The 21,633-nt window shown below is 43.5% G+C and overlaps 1 long non-coding RNA gene across 4 annotated transcripts in view; it reads left to right on the forward strand.

Moving 5' to 3' along the window:
• LOC138835916 (uncharacterized) overlaps positions 1 to 21,633 on the forward strand; it is a 33,466-nt gene that overhangs the window by 5,532 nt on the left and 6,301 nt on the right. For 2 of the 4 annotated variants that reach the window (XR_011374796.1, XR_011374797.1), the window contains 3 exons: positions 6,405 to 6,489; positions 15,496 to 15,712; positions 16,799 to 18,763. This is a non-coding gene — a long non-coding RNA (uncharacterized lncRNA). Of the gene's footprint in view, positions 1 to 4,042; positions 4,159 to 6,404; positions 6,490 to 15,495; positions 15,713 to 16,798; positions 18,764 to 21,633 lie in introns of those variants that run through there. The other 2 variants (XR_011374798.1, XR_011374799.1) reach the window with 2 other exon arrangements.

The following is a 21,633-nucleotide window of genomic DNA, read 5'->3' on the forward strand; positions in this document are numbered from 1 at the left end:
ACAACATAACCCAACAGACAGTATAAAAGCAGATGAGAGAATACAGGTGTCTTTCATTAGGCTAAAGGATGAAGAGATTTATTAAAGATGTAAAACAATGGGACTATTCTGCTGAAATTTTACCTTTTTTGGAAAATACAGTTTTTTTTCAATAAGTGTATATTAATAAGTAGTGTTTCTTTTCTTTCTTTTTTTTTCTTTTTGGTGAGTTGTATGGAGTAAACTTTGGGCTTGGGTGCTGACCCTCAGCTCTTTAGCTCAGTGCTAGTATCCTACCACTTGAGCCACAGCACCACTTACAACTTTTTCTGCTTATGTGGTGCTCAGTAATTGAACTCAAGGCCTCATGCATACAAGACACTCTACCACTAAGCCACCTTCCCATCCCCAGTGTTTTTGTTCTTAAGTTTACAAAACTACCATAAGCACTTGAGTTCTAAATTTTCTTTTGTTTGGGTTGTGAAACTAGGACTCAATACCTGATGCTTTGCTCATTAGCTGAGTTCTACTTTTTAACATATCTGTCTGTTTCTCTCGTGTGTGTGTGTGCGTGCACATGCAAATGCATGTGTATCCCCTATTTTTTATTTAATTTATTTATTTTTGTGCCAGTCCTGGGGCTTGAATTCAGCACTTAGGCATTGATCCTGAGCTGTAGTCTACCACTTGAGTTATAGTTTTACTTCTGGGTTTTTTTTGTTTTGTTTTGTTTTGTTTTCTAAGTAGTTTATTGGAGATAAGAATCTCATTGACTTTCCTGCTCCAGCTAGCTTTTAATAGCAATCTATAGATCTCAGTCTCCTGAGTGTGTAGCTAGGATTACTGGTGACAGCCACCAGTTCCTGGCTCTACTAACATTTTTTTTTGTCGGTTGTGGGGCCTAAACTCTGGGTCTGGGCACTGTCCCTCAGCTCTTCAGCTCAAGGCTAGCGCTCTATCACTTGAGCCACAGTGCCACCTCTGGCTTTTTCTACTTATGTGGTGCCGAGGAATCGAACCCAGGACCTCATGTATGCAAGGCAAGCACTCTACCACTGAGCCACCTTACCTTTTTAATTAGCTCTTTGGGAGCTCTCAAAATTTAAGAGTATTAAGAGGTCCTGAGACTAGCATGTTTGAGAGCTGCCAGATGAAAATTTTCCAAATATTAGTGCTTTTAAAGATGGCTCTCTGTTTACTTCTTTGAACTGTCAGTGTGCTTGCCACTGATATCTCTAAACCTCATTTGATTTTTTTTTTGTTGTTGTTGTTGGTTAATATTGTAAGGTCTGCTCCTGGATGGCGAGCAGACTCCACCCTCCTCACAGCAAAGTCTCCACCCAGTAACTGCATTACCTAGGCAACTGGAACACCTGGAAGAAGTCACATTTGCATCCACTGAGGTCATATCTGAATTTGATGTGGCCACACCTTTCTCTGCCCGTACCCTAGATAAGGCCTAGCCCAGGCCCAGACACTCTCTCTCTGCTCTCTCTCTGCTCTCTCTGCTCTTTTCTAGCTCTTTCCTCTCTCTTTCCTCTCTTTCCCAGCTCTCTCTCATTCCAAGGCCTTTCCCAGCCATGTGGAGTTCCAACCTTGCCTGGTCCCAGCAGGTCTACTATCCCTTACCTGAATAGCACGTGCATGGTGCTGTTCTTACTAGGCTATCTCTTTTTTTAAAACCTAACAAGTGAGATAAGTGTCCTATGGCTGTAACTACTCAGGAGGCTGAGATCTGAGGACCTCAGTTGGAAGCCAGCCCAGACAGAAAAGTCCTTGTGAGACTCTTATGTCCAATTAACCACTCAAAACCCAGAAGTGGTGCTATGGCACAAATGGTAGAGCACAAGGCTTGAGTACAAGAGGCCCAGGGACAGCACACAAGTCCTGAGTTCAAGCCCCACAACTGTCAAAAAATACAGAAAGGAAAAAAGTACTACCGGAAGCCAAGATGACTATCCAGACAGCTTGGTATTGGCATAAGAACAGACATCAGGACCAATGGAATAGAATTGAAATCCCAGAAATGAACCTACAGACCTATAGCCATCTAATCTTCGATAAGGAAGCTAAAACAATAGAATGGAAGAACGACAGCCTCTTCAGTAAATGGTGCTGGTAAAATTGGTTAACTACTTGTAGAAAACTAAAGCTAGATCCTTATATATCACCTTGCACCAGAATCAACTCCAAATGGGTCAAAGACCTCGAAGTCAAAGCAGACACTTTGAAAACATTACAGGATGGAATAGGAGAAACCCTAGGTCTCCTTGGCTCAGGCCGAAATTTTCTGAATAGAGACCCGGAAACACAACAAATCAAAGAAAGGTGGGACAAATGGGATTGCATGAAATTGCAGAGCTTCTGCATGGCAAAGGACATAGCTAGCAAGATCAATAGAAAGCCCACGGATTGGGAGAAGATCTTCACTAGCCATTGAACAGACAAGGGTCTCATATCTAAAATATACTTGGAACTCAAAAAATTAAATCCCCCAACAACAAATCTGCAAAGAAAAAACTGCCCAATAAACAAGTGGGCTAAAGACTTAAAGAGAAACTTCTCTGAAGAAGAAAGAAGGATGGCCAACAGACACATGAAGAAATGCTCAGCCTCCCTAGCCATAAAAGAATTGCAAACCAAAACAACATTGAGATACCACCTCACTCCAGTTAGAATGGCAAAAATCAAGAACTCTAACAACAACAGATGCTGGAGGGGATGTGGACAGAAAGGAACCTTACTTCATTGTTGGTGGGAATGTAAACTTGTTCAACCACTTTGGAAAGCAGTATGGAGGTTCCTCAAAAGACTTCAGATAGAACTCCCCTATGACCCAGCAATCCCATTTTTGGGCATTTACCCAAATGTTTACAAACAAGACCACACTAAAGCTACCAGCACAACTATGTTTATTGCAGCATTATTTACCATAGCTAAGATATGGAACCAACCCAGATGCCCCTCAGTAGATGAATGGATCAAGAAAATGTGGTATATATACACAATGGAATTCTATGCCTCCATCAGAAAGATGACATTGCCCCATTTGTTAGGAAATGGAAAAACGTGGAAAACATTATATTAAGTGAAGTAAGCCAGGCCCAAAGAAACATAGGTCCCATGGTTTCCCTTATTTGCAATATCTAGTATATATATATGAGTCAAGCGGAATAGGTCAGATAATGTGATGTTATGAAAATGAATCCTTAGATATGTATTTTAATGTTTTTTTCCTTTCATGCATTTGTTTCTAACGCATTTATAAGATTATCTCTTTGTAGCTTTGTATGTCCCTCCCCCACAGTATAACCCTGCTTTCACTATATTTGATGTCAGTATAACTTGTGTAGGAGATGGGAAAAAACAAGTCGTTTAAGGATACAGGTAGACCTGTTGCAACAATGAGAAGTACAAGTTGTCATGTGGAAAATGAGCTTTACAATGTTGGTGGGGGGGCAAGCCGGGAGGATTGGGTGGGCGGTTGCGGGGGGAGGCTGGGAAGGGATGTGTAATGTAAACAAAGAGGAGGCTGCAATGCTTGATAAGAAATGTACGCATTAACCTGCCCATGTAATTGTAACCCCTCTGTACAGTGTGCTCACAAAAAATAAAAATAAAATAAAAGAAAAAAAGAAAGAAAAAAAAAAGAAAGTTGAGAGCCAAGGTTCAAAGCCATCCTAGGCATGAAAATCAATGAGACGTTTTTCACCAATTAACCAGCAACAGGTAGGAAGCAGTAGAGCTCTACCCTTGAGTAAAACTCAAGTTTTAGCCCAGGAGCAGCATAAATGAAAAGAATTCTCATTTACTTTCCTGCCCAGGCTGGATTCAAACCACAAATGCTCAGATTTCAGCTATTTGAGGAGGTAGGATTATAGGTGTGAACCATATTTTTAAAATCTTGAATTGGCTCTAATATTTTTGTCCTTCTTTTCACTTAATTTATTATTCTTTTTCTCTTTTTCACAAGTTTGGGTCATCCAGCTTATTATTAGGGCTGGCCACTCTTTCTGGGTTTTTGTTTTGAAGTTTTTTTGTGGATTTTTGTCCCAACCTGCAGGATGTCAACGAGGGCGATGAACCTAAACGAGAAGGAATGAAGGGACAAGAGACATGAAGAATGACAGCAAGACAGGGATTCTGATCAAGCTGCAAATTTTTATTTTTCACACAGGGGTATTTATATGCTTGGAATAAGGAAGCTTTTAAATTGGCCATTAAGGAAGCTTTTTCATTGGCCATAGCAGCTGCAGGATGTTTGCGTAGGGCAGGGTGAAAGGGTGGTCATTAGCAGCTGCAGGATATTTGCATAAGGCAGGATGAAAGGGTCGGATTTCTGAGAGTGGTTCTGTAAACTCAGCCACAAGATGTTCCAGTGAGATAGTCAAGCCTATCTTCATGTTGAGAGACTCCTTTTGGCTCCCAACAGATTCTTTTTTTTTGAGCTTTTTATAGTACTTGAACTCCAGGCCTGGTCATTATTCCTAATTTTTTCTCAAGACTAGTAGGCTTCCCACCTCAAGACAGTTCAAATTGTGGCTCTTTATGTATTTTTCTTTCTTTCTATTTATTTTAGGTGATGCTCTTATGGCTTGTACTCAGGACTTGGGCATTTTTGCCGAGTTTTTGTTGTTGCTGTATTTTTTTTTCTTCATTGCTGGTCCAAGGGCTTGAACATAGGGCCTGAACTTTTGCTAGTCATAAAATCAGGGCAGAGCCACTGTGTCTGAGGTTTTTCCCTTTTCTTTCTCAAGACTAGCAGTCTCTATGGCTTGAGCCACAGATAAAGTTCTGGCTTTATTTATTTATTTATTTTCATTTTTGTTGCTAGGGCTTCAACTCATGACATGGCCACTCTTCTGAGGCTTGAAGTCAGGGCAGGGCCACTGTGAATGAAGCATTTTTTGTATTGTTTGTTCTCAAGGCTAGCATACTTTAACAGCTTGAGCAACAGCTGCATGAATGGCTTTGTTTATATAATGTTCTCTACCACCCCCACCAGGCAAAAGTTGTAAAGTTCATTTTTTGAAATAATTTCTTGTACATCTCATTGTTGCAATAGGTCTAGCTGTATCCCTATTTAAACAATTTGTTTTTTCCCTTCACCTTCACAAATTACGCCAACATCAAATACAGTGAAAATGGGGGAGTTATTTATTTATTTGGTTCTGGTCCTAGGGCTGGAACACAGGAAGTGGTGACTGTTCCTAAACCTGAAATCAGGGCAAGGTCACTGTGCTGGAGTCTCTCCCATGTCCTGAGCAAGGCTGGCAGGCTCTAAAACTTAAGCCACATTTTAACATCTGGCTTTGTAAAACAAATTTGGTGATTCATAAGGGATAAGTTTCTTATGGAGGAGCTGGGAAATGGCTCAGTGGTAAAGTGCTTGCCTTGAGCTGAAGAGCTAAGGGACACCATCCAGAGCTGGAGTTCAGGCCCCACAACCCATAAAACAGAAAAAAGAAAAGAAAAAAAAAGCTGAGTGCCAGTGGCTTACGCCTGTAATCCTAGCTACTCAGGAGGGTGAGATCTGAGGATTGCAGTTCAAAGCCAGACTGGGAAGGAAAGTCCATGAGACAATTATCTCCACTAAATCACCAGAAAACCAGAAGTGGCCCTGTGGCTCAAGTGGTAGAGCACTAGCCTTGAGCTGAAGAGCTTAGGGACAGTGTGCAGGCCGAGTTCAAGCCCCATGACCAACCCCAAAAAAAGAAAGATTCTCATGGGAAGACAGGGACATTAGCCAGGCTCTAAAATCAGAGGATGGTGGTTCAAAGCCAGCCAGGGCAGGAAAGTTGTTGAGACTCTCATCTCCAATTAATCACCAAGAGCTTGGAAGTAGAATAGTTCTAGTCTTGTGCAAAACAGCACAAGTTCAGGCCCCAGGACTAGCACACATAAAACCAAGTGTCATGGAGCTTCCTGCCCATGTTGACTATGAACCACAATCCTAAAATTTCAGCTTCCACAGTAGCTAGGATTATAGGCATGAGCCACTACTTAAAAATATTTCATTGACTTCTCTCTTCTTCTTCTTCTTTGTGTGTGTGTGTGTGTGTGTATGTGTGTGTGTGTGTGTGTGTGTGTGTGTGTGTGTGTGTGTGTGTGTCCGTCCTGGTGCTGGTTCTAGACCCTTGAACTCTGGAGCCTAGCCACAGTCTCTGAATTTGTTTTTCTTTTATTTTTAATGCTGTTTCTAGGCTTTGTATTCAGGGCCTAGTCCTTGTCCCTGAGTCATTCTTTTGTTGCTGGTGGTGGTGGTCCTAGGGCTTGAACATAGGGCCTGGTCACTTCCTGGGTTTGAAACCAGGGCAGGGCCACTGTGTATGAGGGATTTTGTTGTTCATTTTCCCTCAAAGCAAGCAGTCTCTGTGGCTTGAGCCACACAGATCAACTTCTGGCTTCTTTTACTTTTTTGGCAGTTCATGGAAGATAAAAATCTCATAGAAGATAAGAGTACTGTATCAGCACCTGAAATCTGAGGATTGGGGTTGAAAGCCCAGGCAGGTAAGTCCATAAAACTTATCTCCATTTCATCCCCCAAAGAAAGGAAGTGGCAGAATGCTACCTTTAAGAAAAAAAAATTCTATTTCAACCCCTGGGTTCAACACCCACACCTGATACATACTCACAAATTCCTAAGGGACTTTTCTGCCTGGGTTGCCTTGGAACCCAGATCTTCAAGTTCTGTCTTTTGTGTAGCTTGAGCTCCAGGTATAAACCAGCAATTCTCTTGGCTTTTGTGCTCATCTTCCACTCTGATTTTTATTTGTGTATTTGTATTTAATTGATTAATTAGTAGTAGTCCTACCTGGGCCTGGTCACTGTTATTTTGCTTTTTCATTCAAGGCTGTTGCTTTACCACTTGATCCACAGCTCTACTTCTGGCATTTTTGCTGGTTAGTTGGAGATCAGAGCCTCATGGAATTTCCTGCCCAGGTGGGCTTTTAACCACCATCCTGAGATTTCATGCTCCTAACTGGCATTACATGTCAGCCACCAAAAAGTGCCTGGCTCACTCAATTTTAATATTTTTTTTTTGGTTGGTCATGGGGCTTGAACTCTGGGCCTGGGCGCTATCCCTCAGCTCTTCAGCTCAAGGCTAGTGCTGTACCACTTGAGCCACAGCGCCACTTCCGGCTTTTTTCTTTTTTGCTATATGGTGCTGAGGAATCAAACCCAGGGCCTCATGCATGCAAGGCAAGAGCTCTACCACTGAGCCACCATCCCAGCCCTCAATTTTAATATTCTTAATAGGCTCTTACAGTCTTTTTATTCACATGATGATGATGATGATGATGATGATGATGATGATGATGTGCTGGTCATAGGTTTGAAATCAGGGCATGGGTGCTGTCCATGATCTTCCAGTTGAGCCTCAGCTCAAGTCCTGGACTTTATTCCTTTTTGCTTCTTTCTTGGTGGTTAATTTGAGAGAATTGTCTCATAAAAAACCTTGGCACTACTCAGGAGGTTGAAATCTGAGGATTGTGGTTTCAAGCCAGTCCTGACAAGAAAATCCAAAACACCCTTTTCTTTTTCTTTTTGTTGTTGTTGTTGTAATGACAAAGGTGAGGTGCAGTGGAGTTGCAGTTTCATTAACAGGTAAAAAGGATGTTTGTTTTGGAGCAATAGCCTCCCAAAGTACACTGCCTCCTGACTAGGGATGGTCCACTGATGGTTAGAATGACTTGTCTTCCTTCTATGACCCTATTACCCTGGTAACCGATTGTTTACAAAGATGTGATCCTGACACCTTAGCAACATGAGAAGGGACAATATCATTCCTAGGTTGGGATGAAAACCAAGTGGATCCCCCCATTTGGTGTGCTGTCTCGCTCTGGGGGGCCAGGATGATAGTGCACCCTTCTGTGAAGAAGGAAAATGACTTGAACAATTCTGTACTCTTTGTTCATTTCTGACAGATGAGGGCTGTAGATATATTCATGGACTTATCTAGGGACAAGCAGGGAATTTTCTAGGATCTCCATTGTGTCTAGGAAGGAAGGGCCTCAGGTTTTGCTGCAGAGAGATGCATCCTACAGTGCGGTTGCAGCAGCCCTGGCTTGCTCCAATGCCAGTGATTTCCCAGATCAGCAATATACCTGGACCCAGGAAATGTCACCTTATGCAGATGAAATAACTCTCAGGACATCTGTCCTGATGACCACGGAAGCCTATGCCAGTGCAAGCGACGGTGACACAATGCTGCTCATGTGGCTAGGAGTATGGAAGTGGCACTGGTGTGGATTAGAGGTGTTGGGTAGCACACGTGGTGGATGCTTTCTGCTCTGCCCACCACATGACTAAAGGCAATGCTGGATTCTGTCTAATTTAACTGGGGTCTGGGGGACTGTGGATTTTCTGGGATGCCAAAGCTCCCAGGGGGACATAGGTTGAGCTGGACTAGGTGAAAGGGAGTGAAGGAAACCTCCAGAAAAAAGGAAGTCTTGATTCTCTTTAAAAGTTCCTTTAACGCTTAAATTTTAATCAAAATGGGAACTAAATGGAAAAAGTGATTCTAGATCTCAGTTTCCTGAATAGCTAGCATTACAGGTGTGACACTAGTACCCAGCTCACTCTTTTGTATCTATTGAGTTTATTAGGTTCTAGACACTGTAGCAAGGAAAAAAAGAAAAGCTTTGTTTTGAAGGTCTATGCCTTTGTGTGTGGGGTTGGGGGAGGGTAGGGAATGTATACACATAAATATGTTTAAATATATGATGGAAAAAATATATTGAGTGATGTGCTAGGGAGGAATGTTAGCAATTTGCAGTGATGTATGAGTTCAGAAAAGCCTCATGTGGTAAATGACTTAGAAGAGATCAAGGCAACTCATCCAGGCCCCAGAATCAGGTAGAGTCCTGAGCTCGAAGTATGAGCACCTACACCGGGTCCCCTCCCATTTCTGGAGTTCCCTCCATACAACTGGCCCCTCCCTCTCTCTGCCCAGACCCACCTGGACTCCCATCTACCTCACTTCCTTTTCCCTCAGATCCTCCTGCTACCAGGATAGTGATGGAGGTCATGTGCTCCCTCTTGGGGGAAATATGGCTTCTCTAATAAACCTTGTAATAATCTTTCTCCTTTGCCTTCCTGCTTCTGCATGGTCCCCTTGCATGGATTTTTGTCTAATCCTCTTACATTGGTCACCCCTGTGGGTATAGGCTCCCCAGTGGGTTTGATCCTCCCTCCACTTCGGAAGGAGGTTCAACCAGCTTCCCTGGGACCTTTCCTGAGATCCTATACGCCAGTCACCAGAGGACCACCAAGGTAACTTTCTCCTGACTGAGCGCTCTACCAGCCCATCCAACACTGCTAATTAAGTCCCACTCCAGGCTAAGTGACCAGTTTATCTGAGGTCTGGGTTTCTGATTCTGATATCTCAGTGTAAGGCCACCTGGGCCTCTGTGACTTACTGAGCCCCCCTTCCCCTCATCAGAGCCAAACCTTGGCCAAGTGCCAGGGGCCTACCTTGGCCCAATGACCCATCCTCCATGGCCCAAGGAATACAAATGGACAAACATGAAGACATTCTCCACTGGCAGGGCCACCACCCCCTTTAGGAGCCAACCTGTACTGTGGAGAACACTCTAATATAGGCCCATGGCATCAGGTCCCTTACCATGGGAAGGACACTAAATTTCTTTACATTAAGGCCACCTGGGCCTTGGAGGGCTGCTGAGCCCCTGCAATCAAATTTTGCCCCAAATTTAAAACTCCACTTCTGTGAGTGCTTGGGCAGATAGCTCTGGCTCTCTCTCTCTCCCTCTCTCCCTCTCTTCCTCTCTCCCTCTCCCTCTTCCTCTTTCCCTCTCCCTCTTTCCCTCTCCCTTGTAACTGAAGGTAAAAGTATGGATGAGTTTAAGTTTAAACTCCTCCTCTGTGTTCTGCCTTTGCAGTTTCCCCTCCCCTGCAGTCTCCCCTGTGAGGCGCTCCCCTCTTTTGTGGCCTCCCCCACAAGGCACCCTCACTTCTGCGGCCTCCCAGTGAGGTACACCCCTTTTTGCAGCCTTTTCTGTGAGGCCCCCTCCCCTGAAGGACTTCATCTGTGAGGTCCTCACTGCTCTGCGGGACCCCTCCTCTGCCTTTGTAGTGGGGGTGGAAGCTGAAGCTCCAGTTTTGCCAGAAACAATGCATAAAGCATAAAGTGACTCCATTTAGGGTATCATCTCTTACTCTTTTCCATGGTTTTCCATGGTCAGGACTGACTTTGTCCTGGCCATTGTCTCAACATCCATTGCTGGGATAGCTTGTCCTGGTTGGCATTTACAGTTTGGACTCAAGGCCTGGGCACTGTCCCTGAGTCCTTCTGTTCCAGGCTAATGCTCTACTACTTAGAGTCACAATGCCACTTTCAGCCTTTGGCTGGATAGTCCTGGTTCTGTGCTGATTAGTAGGGAGATGGAGTTTTAGAAGGATTTTTTTTTTTGTGCCCAGGATGGCTTTGAACTTTCTTACAAAAGCTCTTTTTATTTCCAGTTAAAGCAACAAGGAGATCAATGAGATGGAGCTTACCTATAACTTGTTCACAATTGACTAACAATTACTTGTCAGAGATTTTTAAAAGAAAGCCCAGTAGATGCTTTTAACCTGAGACTGATTGGCACTCTAAGTACGGCCCACTGCCTCTGGGTAGCCTGTTTAAAGTGGCTTATAGACAACATTTAACCTATAACAAATGTACAGGCCTTTTCTTGGGCTACAGCAACATAGCCTGTTTAACACCCTGGTTTATAAAAGCATTTTCTGTCTGGCAGAGGAATGCCTACCTATGTAGGCCTTTAGACAGATCTCAATAGGAACATAATCTCAGCTCTACAAGCTTTTCAACAGATGAATTTAACCAGCTCAAAAGTTACTGCCAATTAGGACTTTGAGCAGATACAGGGGTTTGGAGATTTACATTCTACAATCTTAGCTTTTACTACCCACTATCACAGATCTCTGGAAAGTTTTGCCCAGTTAGACCAACATGGGTGATAGGCATGTTTACAAACTTATCTTTCCATGACCTTCTGGCTTGATCAATTTTTTGGAGGACCAAGCTCAAGTAACTCAGGACCTGATACCACTTTTGTCATCCAAACATTTGTTTGCAATTGCCTCTGGATATTTTAACAATATCAGGGTCCCTGGAGTGCCTTTCTTATGTTGGGATAAATACATCTTTGGCATTTTCCTTGGTCAGTCGCTGGACTTGAACTCAGGGTTTGAGTGCTGTCCCTCAGCTCTCCAGCTCAGGACTAGCACTTGGCCACTTTAAACTCCAAAACAACTCAGCTTTGAGCACTCTGTTGGCAGATTAGAGATGACAATCTCACAGGGACTTTAGTCTGCCTGTGCCTGGACTGGCTTCGAACTGCAGATCAGTGAGTTTTTTTGTTTTTTTTTTTTACAGTCACTTTTACTCCAACTAAAAGCAACAAAGATGGTCATTGGAAGTAGTTTTATAAGCATGGTTTTACTTATTAAATTACATTTGACAAACTTGTCCTATCTTTTACTGTGGGCCTTCCGGCAACTGTTACAAAAAATTTTAGGGGCAAACTAGAATAATCCTATTTTTTTTTTTTTTTACTTTGAAATAAACCTTTAGGAAAATTTTATCTTTTAAACTTGTCTGGGAGGCCAGCCACTCTCCACAACTTCTCAAATTTTTACAAGGGGGATGTCATTTTAAATCCATTTTGTAAAGTTATTTTAATTTGCATTTAAATGCATCATTGAAACACTGGGCTGTATATTCTTTGCCTGTAGGCTGTCCTGTGGGCAGTGAATAGAAAGAGTGGCCATTTTTTTTTCTGCAGTCTGAGTTACCTTTAGGAATTTACCTCCAATTGTAAAATAGTATAGAAATCAATTTCTATCCTTTGCTCATACACCCCGTATGGTCTAACTTCTGGTGATGAACATTTACAGAACCAAATATCTAATGTGGCTTGTGTTTTACCCTTAATTAACAGGCTTTTGGTCATGTGAGATGCAAGGCCAGAGTCTGAGAGAGACTGTGGCATCTCCCAGCATGTATAGACTGTTGCACCTCCTGTTGGTAACCTGCAATATTTCTACATATACTGGTTAGAGACCTGGTTTACACTGGCTTTTGCAGGCTGGTGCCACTGGTTTAGGCAGCTGTGCCTGAGCATAGTTACTCTGGTCCCTTGATCTTAATTGAAGTTGATCAGCACACAGGGGAGAAAACAGAGAATGAAACCCTTAGCTTTAGTTTACTAGCCATGGTCAGTGTACAATAGTTAACTCTTAGCATAGATGGACATAGGAATGACATAATTCACAGCCAACTTAGTTACCAATTTCATTTACTTTGTAAAGGACATTGTCTTTTTTAAGTCCTTTTCCAAGGTCTTTTAAAACTGCCTGTTTTTTCTTTGGCTTAGTCAGGTCACAAAGTTTTAAAGCAATTTAGATTAATTCACAGCTTCCATTGACAAAGATTTTTAGTAGGCAGAGTAACCTTGAAACCATAATCACTTACATATAGTCGAATAAGACACAGACAGACATGTTTGTGCACAGATTATAGAGCGTGCTTAGATTTTAAAATAGACTTTTAAAGTTTTGAAATTTTAGTGGAACTACTTTTCTAATTATGATGGAACCATGTGGTCAGTTTAAAATACAAAACTTTGCCAACAAGAAACCTAGTGAACAGGAGGCAATAGGAACATACACTTGGCCTAGCATAATGGCACCACAGGACAGGGGAGGGGGAAAGGGTAGTACCAAGCTGAAGTACCAAGAGGCCAATTTGGCACATCCACCACTTGCTCAATGCTAGAGAGAAGATTAATACACTTTTGGTAATATCCAAACTTGTTGGCCTTTATTTCGGGGAGTTTAGACTTAAACTCACCCATTTTCTATCTAATGAGTAGAAACAAGCAATTACTGGTTACATTCTTCCAGGGCTTAACCAAAGCGTTTAGCATATGAAATACTTGTGAAAGAGGTTACAAGCAGGTAATTTTGGCAAGAGGCAGAGTTTAAGGGGAGGGGGAGAGAGAGAGAGAGAGCTACTTGCTCAAGCACTCTCAGAAGTGGAGTTTTAAATGTGGGGCCAAATTTAACTGATGGGGACTCAACAGCCCTCCAAGTCCAGGTGGCCTTAATGTAAAGAAATTTAGTGTCCTTCCCATGGTAAGTGATCTGAAGCCATGTGCCTAGAGTAGAGTGTCCTCTGCAGTGCAGGTTGGCTCCTAAATAGGTGGTGGCCCCACCAGTGGAGACTGTCCTTATGTTGGTCCAAGGTGGGTCCTTGGGCCATGGTAGGCCCCTAGTGGCTAATTCCAGCACTTGGCCAAGTTTTTGGTCAGATGGTGAGGGTGGGGCTCAGTTAGCCCAGAAAGGCTCAGGTGGCCTTACCACTGATATTGGAATCAGAAACCCCGACCTCGGACAAACTTGTCACTTACCCTGGAGTGGGAATTAATTAGTGGGGCTGGATGGGCTGGTAGAGCACTCAGTCAGGAGAAAGTTACCTTGATGGTCCTCTGGTGACTGGAGTGAAGGATCTCAGAATAGGTCCCAGGGCAGCTGTTTGAACTCCCTTCTGAAGTGCAGGGGGAGCAAATGCACTGGGGAACCTATCCCAGTATGGAGCCACCAGTGAAAGAGGATCAGACACATCCATCCTATGGGACCATGCAGAGGCAGGCAGGCAAAGGAGAAAGATTATTACAAGGTTTATTAGAGGAGCCATATTTCCCCCAAGAGGGAGCACATGACCTCCATCATCATCCTGGTAGCAAAAGTATCTGAGAGAAAAGGAAGTGAGGTAGATGGGAGTTCAGGTGGGTCTGGGTGGAGAGAGGGAGAGGCCAGTTGTATGGAGGGAACTCCAGAAATGAGAGGGGGCCCAGATGAGGGTGGAGCTGAGGACCAAAGGTGAGCGATCTACAAACTGCAGTTCAAAGCCAGTCCAGGCAGAGAAAGATTATCATCTCTAACTAGCCAGCAGAGTGCCAAAAAAGCGGGCAGAGTTGCTTTGGAGTCCGAAGTGGCAAAGTGCAATCCTTGCACTGGAGAGCTGAAAAACAGCACTCAGGCACTAAGTTCAAGTCCAGTGACCAAGGGAAATGTCAAGGTTGCGTTTACCCTAACATAGAAAGAGGCACTCCTGGGACTTTGGCAATAATGTTTGGCTCTTCTAAAATTGATCAGAGCTTGAGGTCATGGCAAGCTACTTTATAAGCATGCATAACTGGGCAAGAACTTGTCAACCATTTGTAATAGTTGGCTGTAAAAGGCTGAGGTTGTGAAATGTGGGGAATAGCTTAAATCCAAACTGCTCTGTATGTGCTTAAAACCCTAATTGGCAGAAAATTCTGGGCTGACACTAACCAAATAAATTTGTTTAAGAATAAAATATGAAATTGTTAGGACCAGATCAAAAGTAAACAGATAGGGTATTAATTAGAACAATGAAGGAGAAAATTCAAATTTAACTGAGACAAATAAGTCCCAGGTAAGCAGAGAAACATTGGTATAAACACCAAAATAAAACAAAATTGTGGTCTGATAATTACTAAAAAGATCATTTATATCAGGATTTAGACCAAATGTTAAATTTTCAAAGATAAGGGCTTAAGTAGAGAGTTACGCACCAGGAGCTACACTAAACATCTGTATTCCAAAGGATGGCCTGCCTGTTCCACCTAGGCTATTTGAGGAGCTAAACAATGCTTTCGCCCATTTGGGGAGGTAATGTTTTCCTAGGATTTCAAGGTAAGACTTGTCCCACCTCCAGGCCTTGAAGCTGGGTGCAATGCCCCCATCTCCAGCCTAGATACCAGGATGTCTACAGGCAGTTGTGTGGACTCAACCACCCTATTTGCCTTGATGCAATTTGTAATCACTAACTGTTAGTTCTGCTTTTATAAATTGTTTGTCAATTACAAAACTGCCACTGAACACCTACAAGTGGAACTTCTTATGGATCTTACCTTTAAACATCCTAGACTATTTAAATCTTTTACAAACCAAAGTACTAAACAGGCTATGCTGCTAAAGCCCCCCCCCAAAAGGGTCCATACAGTTATGAAAAGTTAAAAAATTATGCCTAAACTCTAGTTTGGAATAAAATGTAATTAGTAAAAAGTTGTCACCTTGACAAACTACCCCACACCATATTCTAAAAGCCAGTGTACAATCAGAAAAATATTAGGGGAGTTTACTAAAGTTAGTCCCTAGGTAAAACTTCTTTAATCAACCTGTGTAGACTAATGCCAACTGTTTACACACCCATAAAACATTTAAGCTTCAATTATTAAAAAAACAAAAAAGGGGAATCCCCAAGGGAAACTTTTGCCTTAACCTTATTTACTCTAAATGTTTAAAATTTCACTCAAAGTGATCCTTTCACTAAAGCTGAAAAGCATTTTATCCCTCTAGCACCACCTCACTATCTATTCCCATATGGTTTAAACAATTTAATCAATGAAGACTAAGACTAATGCCCCATAAGGGAAAACAGTGTTTCTATCATTCCAGATGGATCCACTGGCAACATCTGGGTCCCTTTTTGACTCATTCGACCTCCAGAGAAGCAAAAACAACACAACACAATCCTGAGGAAGATCTAGTACGCAGCTTTGCAGACCTAAGCTTGAAGTCCCGAGGAAGCCATCATCCTTATCTTAAGAAAACCAGCTTGACCCCACCAACATGGGGTCAGAATAAGTGTTGACACAAGACCGAAGCCACCCTGGTCAGTACAAAAACCCCTAGAATACCTGAATATCTGTTTTGGCCATGATTGCACTGCTTGTGAATACTTCTGCAGTGAGTAGTGAACATGCATATTGGGCCTATGTCCCTCACCGACCATTGTTAAAATTAGTGGATTAGCTAGACCAAGGTCCGGTGGTATATACAAATGACAGCACGTATTTTCCTCCACCATGGGATCATGCAGACCCTACTCATCCAGGTGAGGAAGGAATACCTCATATTATTTCCTTAGGATTTGAGTCTTTACCACTGTGTTTAGGGACATCACCTTGCTTACCAACCAGAAGACAGGTATGGGCATACATCTTGCCTGATGATAAAATCAACAATCATATGGGGCTATTCAGCACAATTTCCTTAAATTTTATTGGTAAGGATCATTCTTATACAAATAAGACTGGGCGACCACCTAACCTAGTATGCCAGGACATTAATTATTGAATTTTGTTTATGTTTCTATTCAGTGGTCTCAGTGTCAAAACCCTAGAGGAAAGATTATACAGCATAATGATAACATCTCATTTATAGATTGAGGTCCTCATGGATGTTTCATTGCCAATTATTCTGAAAAGCATGTTGGTGATTGGTATACTAATAATTCTTCTGATGGTGACGTCTATACAATGGAGTTATAAATCATGTAGAACCCATTGGCTTGCTCACCTGACATGATGGAGGCCTTGTGCCTCGTAGGCCACATATGAATTTCAGGGGACACTTAGGGCCTGAGCAGTGGCATTTATAAAACTTGCCACCCAATTTTATACAACCCAGAATTGGATTGGTCACTTTACTAGGGCCCATGAGGCAAATTATACATTTTACAGGAACCATTCTTCTACTGTACAGGGTTGTATTAAACTTTCCTATGTACTAGCCCACAGGGACAGTGTCAATCAATGAGAACCCACGCAGCCTGGACTCTTTACATGCTTAAATCATACTATTTCTTTTAATATGCCTTCTCAGTCTCTCCTGATATTAAGATTTCGCTTAGGGGTCTGGGTGCCTGTTAACCTCACCCGACCTTGGCAGGAGAGCCCCACTGTTGGTTTGTTGACAGGAGTCTTCCAGCAACTGCTGAAGAGAACTAGGAGATTCCTGAGTCTGAGTGTAGCTGTGATCCTTGAAATGACTGCTATCATCATGACTGCTGCAACTGCCGGAGTGGCCCTGCATTCCTCCATCCAAACCAAGGACTTTGTAGAGAAGTGGCTGGACTGTCACCAGCTATGGACTCATCAGCACAATATTAAACAGGACATTGATTCCCGTCTGAACACCCTGCAACACACGGTGCAGTGGATGGGAGACCAGATAATTGATCTGCAGAAACAGCTAACCTTCAAGTGTGATTAGAGCTCAATAAACTGTGCATCACTCCTACTTGATTCAACACTTCTAACATTACTTGGCAGGGACTTCACTACCACCTGCCGGTCTTGCAAGGAAATTTGACTTGGGACATCCACTAGTTACAGCAGGAAGTCATTGAGACTTTCTTGGCACAACTCCCTGGGGTGGGATATGAAGGTCTGGCTGAGGAATTGCATCTGTGCTAAACCAATTGGACCCTCATACCTGGTGGCACAGTTTTACCCATAGTGTTTCTACAGGATTGATTGCATTATGTCTTGTCAAGATATTGCTGTCTACATTCCAAAATAGTTTCTGCAAATCCCTTCTGCAAAGGATCTCTTGCTTACGGTTGTACTTAAACAAACAAAAAAGGGGGGAGATGTCAGAGGCATCAACCGGCATAACCCCATCTGTTGCTGTTTCCACAGCGGGATCTGGGAACACGATGTGTGGTATAGGCAAGAAGGGACTACACCATGTGGGTATAGACAAAATTTATTGGAACATCACATGCTTATATACAGCACACAAGCAGGAGAAGTAAATCTTCAGTCAGGGGCAGAGAGTTAAACAGTTTTATGGGAGCACAGACAATGAGAGTTTAAACAGAAAAAGCTAATCCTTGTCAACAAATGTGGAGCAGTTCCACTAATCAAGGTTGTAAAAGTAGGTAAAGCACAGGTGATTACACATGGGGGGGGGTCTCCACGCATTGTTCTACGTGGTTAAGTAGATGAAGCAGGAATGGTACTTTGAGCAAACCATTACCTGAGTCTTGCACCGGGGCAGAACCTTTGCCCAGCATGGAGGAAAGGGTGTCCCTTCCTCCCTGAGAAGAATTGGAAGTGGTCCTGTGGCTCAGGTGGTAGGGCACTTGCTTTCAGCTGAAGAGCTGAGGGACAGCGTCCAGGCCCAGAGTTCAAGCCCCACAACCAACACAAATAAATAAATTGGAAGGAAGGGATGCATGCCTGTATGCACCCTCAGGGCACAAAGGTGCTCAGATGGGGTTTTGCAGGCCTATGCCTCCAACACCCATATGAACCCCTCTCCTTCTGCTCCCACTCCAACTCCCAGATCTTAGGCAGATTGGGTGGAAGGGGGCTGTGTCAGTCCTGGAGTTTTTCTCCGCCTCTGGCTGTGCCTGAGCAGCTGCAGGAGCCCTGGCCCATGCTGCACGAGGCAGCAACAACTGCTGCAGTCGCTGCTGCAAGTTTGGCCATTTGGCTCCACTCCTGCCTGGTTGCCCTGACACTGGAGGAGTCTCGCTGGCTCCTTTGCTGTTTCACACTGCACCTCCAGCCTAGGGATGAGCCCAGGAAGCTCGGCGCTGGAGCCTTTGAGGCCTGAGGTCAGCCGCTGGAGGGATTTGGAGGGGCTGCCCAGTCTGCAGGGTCTGGCCTGAGGAGCCTGTGCCCCAGCCATGGCTGCTTGCTGCTTCTCACTGCCGCTCAGAAGAAGCGGCGGCGGCGCTGGCCTGTAGCTGGCTTGCTTGCTCCCTCCGAGGCTCTTATAGTTGTGTTACTGGCAGAACAATATCCCAACTGCTCTAGTACTATTTTATTGTATTTTAAAAATAAAAGACTTCATGGGCCCCATAAGTGCTTTATAAAATATGACTGGCAGCCGCTATTTAAATAAATGTGAGAATTCAGGAGTTTTTCTTTTATCTTCCTAAGTGATTTTTTTTTGTCTGTCTTGGGACTTGAACTCTGGGCCTGGGTACTGCTGTCCCTTAGCTCTTCAGCTAAAGGCTAGCACTCTACCACTTGAGCCACAGGACCACTTAGGTTTTCTGGTGGTTTATTGGAGATAAGAGTCTCATGGTCTTTTCTGCACTGGTTGGCTTTGAATCTCGATCCTCAGATCTCAGGTTCCTGAGTGGCTAGGATTACAGGCAGGAGCCACTTGTGCCCAGCTCTAAGTGATCATTTTAAAGGCTAAGCATAATAGATCACTCCTGTAGTACCATCTACTTGGGAGGCATAGATTGAGAGGACTGCAATCCAAGACCAACCCAGGCAAAAATTGAGATCTGATCACAATCATCAAGGTGGGCTGATTCCAATAATCTCAGCTAGATGGGAGGCTGGTCCTGGGATGGGAAGAAAACAGGATGCCCTAACTTAAAAACTAAAGTACAAAAAGGCCGTGGTGTGGATTAAGAGTTAAACACCTGCCTAAGCATGAAATCCTTTGTATAAACCCTAGTACTGAGAAAAGGAGGGAGGGAGGAAAGCAGGAAGGGATATAGGGGAGGGAGAGAGATGTTATTTCATTAATTTTACATTTTTCCTAACACCATTCATTTTGAGTTTCTTTTTTTTTATTCGAAAGTTTTTTATTTGCTTTCAAGCGATTGTTTATGACACATTCATAAGCATTTTGAGTTTCTTTTGCTCAAGACTAGCACTCTGCCACTCAAGCCTCAGTACCACTTCCAGCCTTTTCTCTTTATGTGGTACTGAGGAACCAAACCCAGGACTTCAGGTATGTGCTAGGCCAGCACTCTATTACTAAGCCACATTCCCAGTCCTTCTTTTATTTTGTAAGATGAGGTTTGGTTTTGTGTTCTTCTCTTGGCATGGAACTTAGGCTAGTCTCAACCTAACTTCTGACTCAGCCTCCTAAATTCAGAGATTGCAAACATAGACCACCATACTCAGCTCAGGATTCCTTTGAGAGAATCATCTTTTCAGAGACAGAGTTATTCTGTCTTCCTTGGATTGGATGGCCTTTTGCTTTTGGCATTGTGTTAATCCCATTTCTTGTCCTGATATATTTCTCCTTCTAGATCAATAGAAAATTTTCAGCTTCCCAACTTGAAGCCTATTTGTGTCATCGAATAATATCACAAAACTTGTGAATATCATTACCTGGCATCATGGGCATGCCAGCCAGCTAAAACTCAGCTATCAGATGGGCTTGGGCTTCAACAATGCAGGCATTTCTCTGCATAATCTGAAAACTGTCATAGATAATGTTGGTTTATTCCATCCTGTTTTCAGCTGCTTGCCATTCTGAGCTTTGTATGTTTTTGCTTTCTTTTATTTATTTATTTATTTTTTGAGTCATAGGCCTTGATCTCTGGGCTTGGCTTGGGTGATGTCCCTGAGCTTTTCAACTCAAGGCTAGCACTCTATGACTTGAGCCACAGAGCCACTTCTGGTTTTCTGGTGGTTTATAGGAGATAGGCATCTCACGGACTTTCCTCCCTGGGCTGGCTTTGAACCACGATCCTCAGATCTCAGACTTCTAAGTAGCTAGGATTACAGGTGTGAGCCACCTGTACCCGGCCCTGACTGAATCTTGAAAAGAGAAGACAGGAATAGGTCAAGAGACACACAGTATCAAAATGGGGATGGGAGGGATCGAGAGTCCTGACTGAGCAGTGGATCCATATAAAGTCTGATCAGACTTACTCCAAACATGAAGGAACATCTTCAGTCTGGATGTGGGATGCCTATAAACATTGTCAGGGACATGAAAGGAGCAGGGTTGGGATGAAGGTTTTAGGGAGCACTGTGGGATGAAGTGTCATTAAAAACTCAGCTCTGGGGCTGGGAAGTTGGCTCAGTGGTAGAGCGCTTGCCTTGCATGCCTGAGGCCCTGGGTTCGATTCTTCAGCACCACATAAGCAAAATGGAAAGCCGGAAGTGGCGCTGTGGCTCAAGTGGTAGAGCACTAGCCTTGAGCTGAAGAGCTGAGGGACAGGGCACAGGCCCAGAGTTCAGGCCCGACAACCGGACCCTCCCCCCCAAAATAAAACTCTCAGTTCTGACAGCACAGATCAAGTGTATGTCGTGGGAGTCCCCTGTTGTGCTGTGGCAATGCTCTTCCTGTGTATGTCTGCCTAGAGGGGGAGGTGTTTGCTCCTCATTTGTTATTAATTCTAGAGGACAGAGGAGCCCCATGAGTCCAGTAAACAGATGCTTTCTGGCAGCTTCTCACAGTGTTTCCTCCAGGCAGCACCAGCCTCTTTACTTGCTCTGATGAGGCAGCTGCATATGGGTCTGCAGGAATTTCTTGTCAAGAAATTAGAGAGTCATTCATTCATTACTCTAGAACAAAGAGTGGCAATGCCTAACTATAGGTTGCTTTGTTATTCCAATGTGTGTGCTACTGGCACTGGCTTGTCTCTTCAGTCTGCACAGGCTCAAGACAATACTATAGTCAGCTCGGACACACCAGCTTACACCCAGTCACTACTCAGAATGTGATGCCAAAGCTACTCCTGGTAATAGATGACAAGGCTGTTTAAATCAGAATAAGATCACAGCAGAATGCACTACGATATCTTTTTGCTCCTCTGATTTAACAGCTTCTAAGCTAGTGTTTCCTGGCTTCCTATCCTTGTGGCCTAGTATGAGAGCCATCTAGGTTGTTGCAATGCATCAGCCAGGAGAAGGGTGTCTATAGTCAGAGTATGACACAAAACATAGCATCTGTGGTGAGGTTAGACTTGGTGTTGGATTATAATTAAGCTCTTGCTGCAAAGCTGGGAACCATGGAAATGGACTGCCATTGTGAAATGGACAT

The sequence above is a fragment of the Dipodomys merriami genome, unplaced genomic scaffold (assembly GCF_024711535.1).
Source record: "Dipodomys merriami isolate MVZ:Mamm:240054 unplaced genomic scaffold, mDipMer1.0.p SCAF_2405, whole genome shotgun sequence".
NCBI classification, from domain to species: Eukaryota; Metazoa; Chordata; class Mammalia; order Rodentia; family Heteromyidae; genus Dipodomys; species Dipodomys merriami.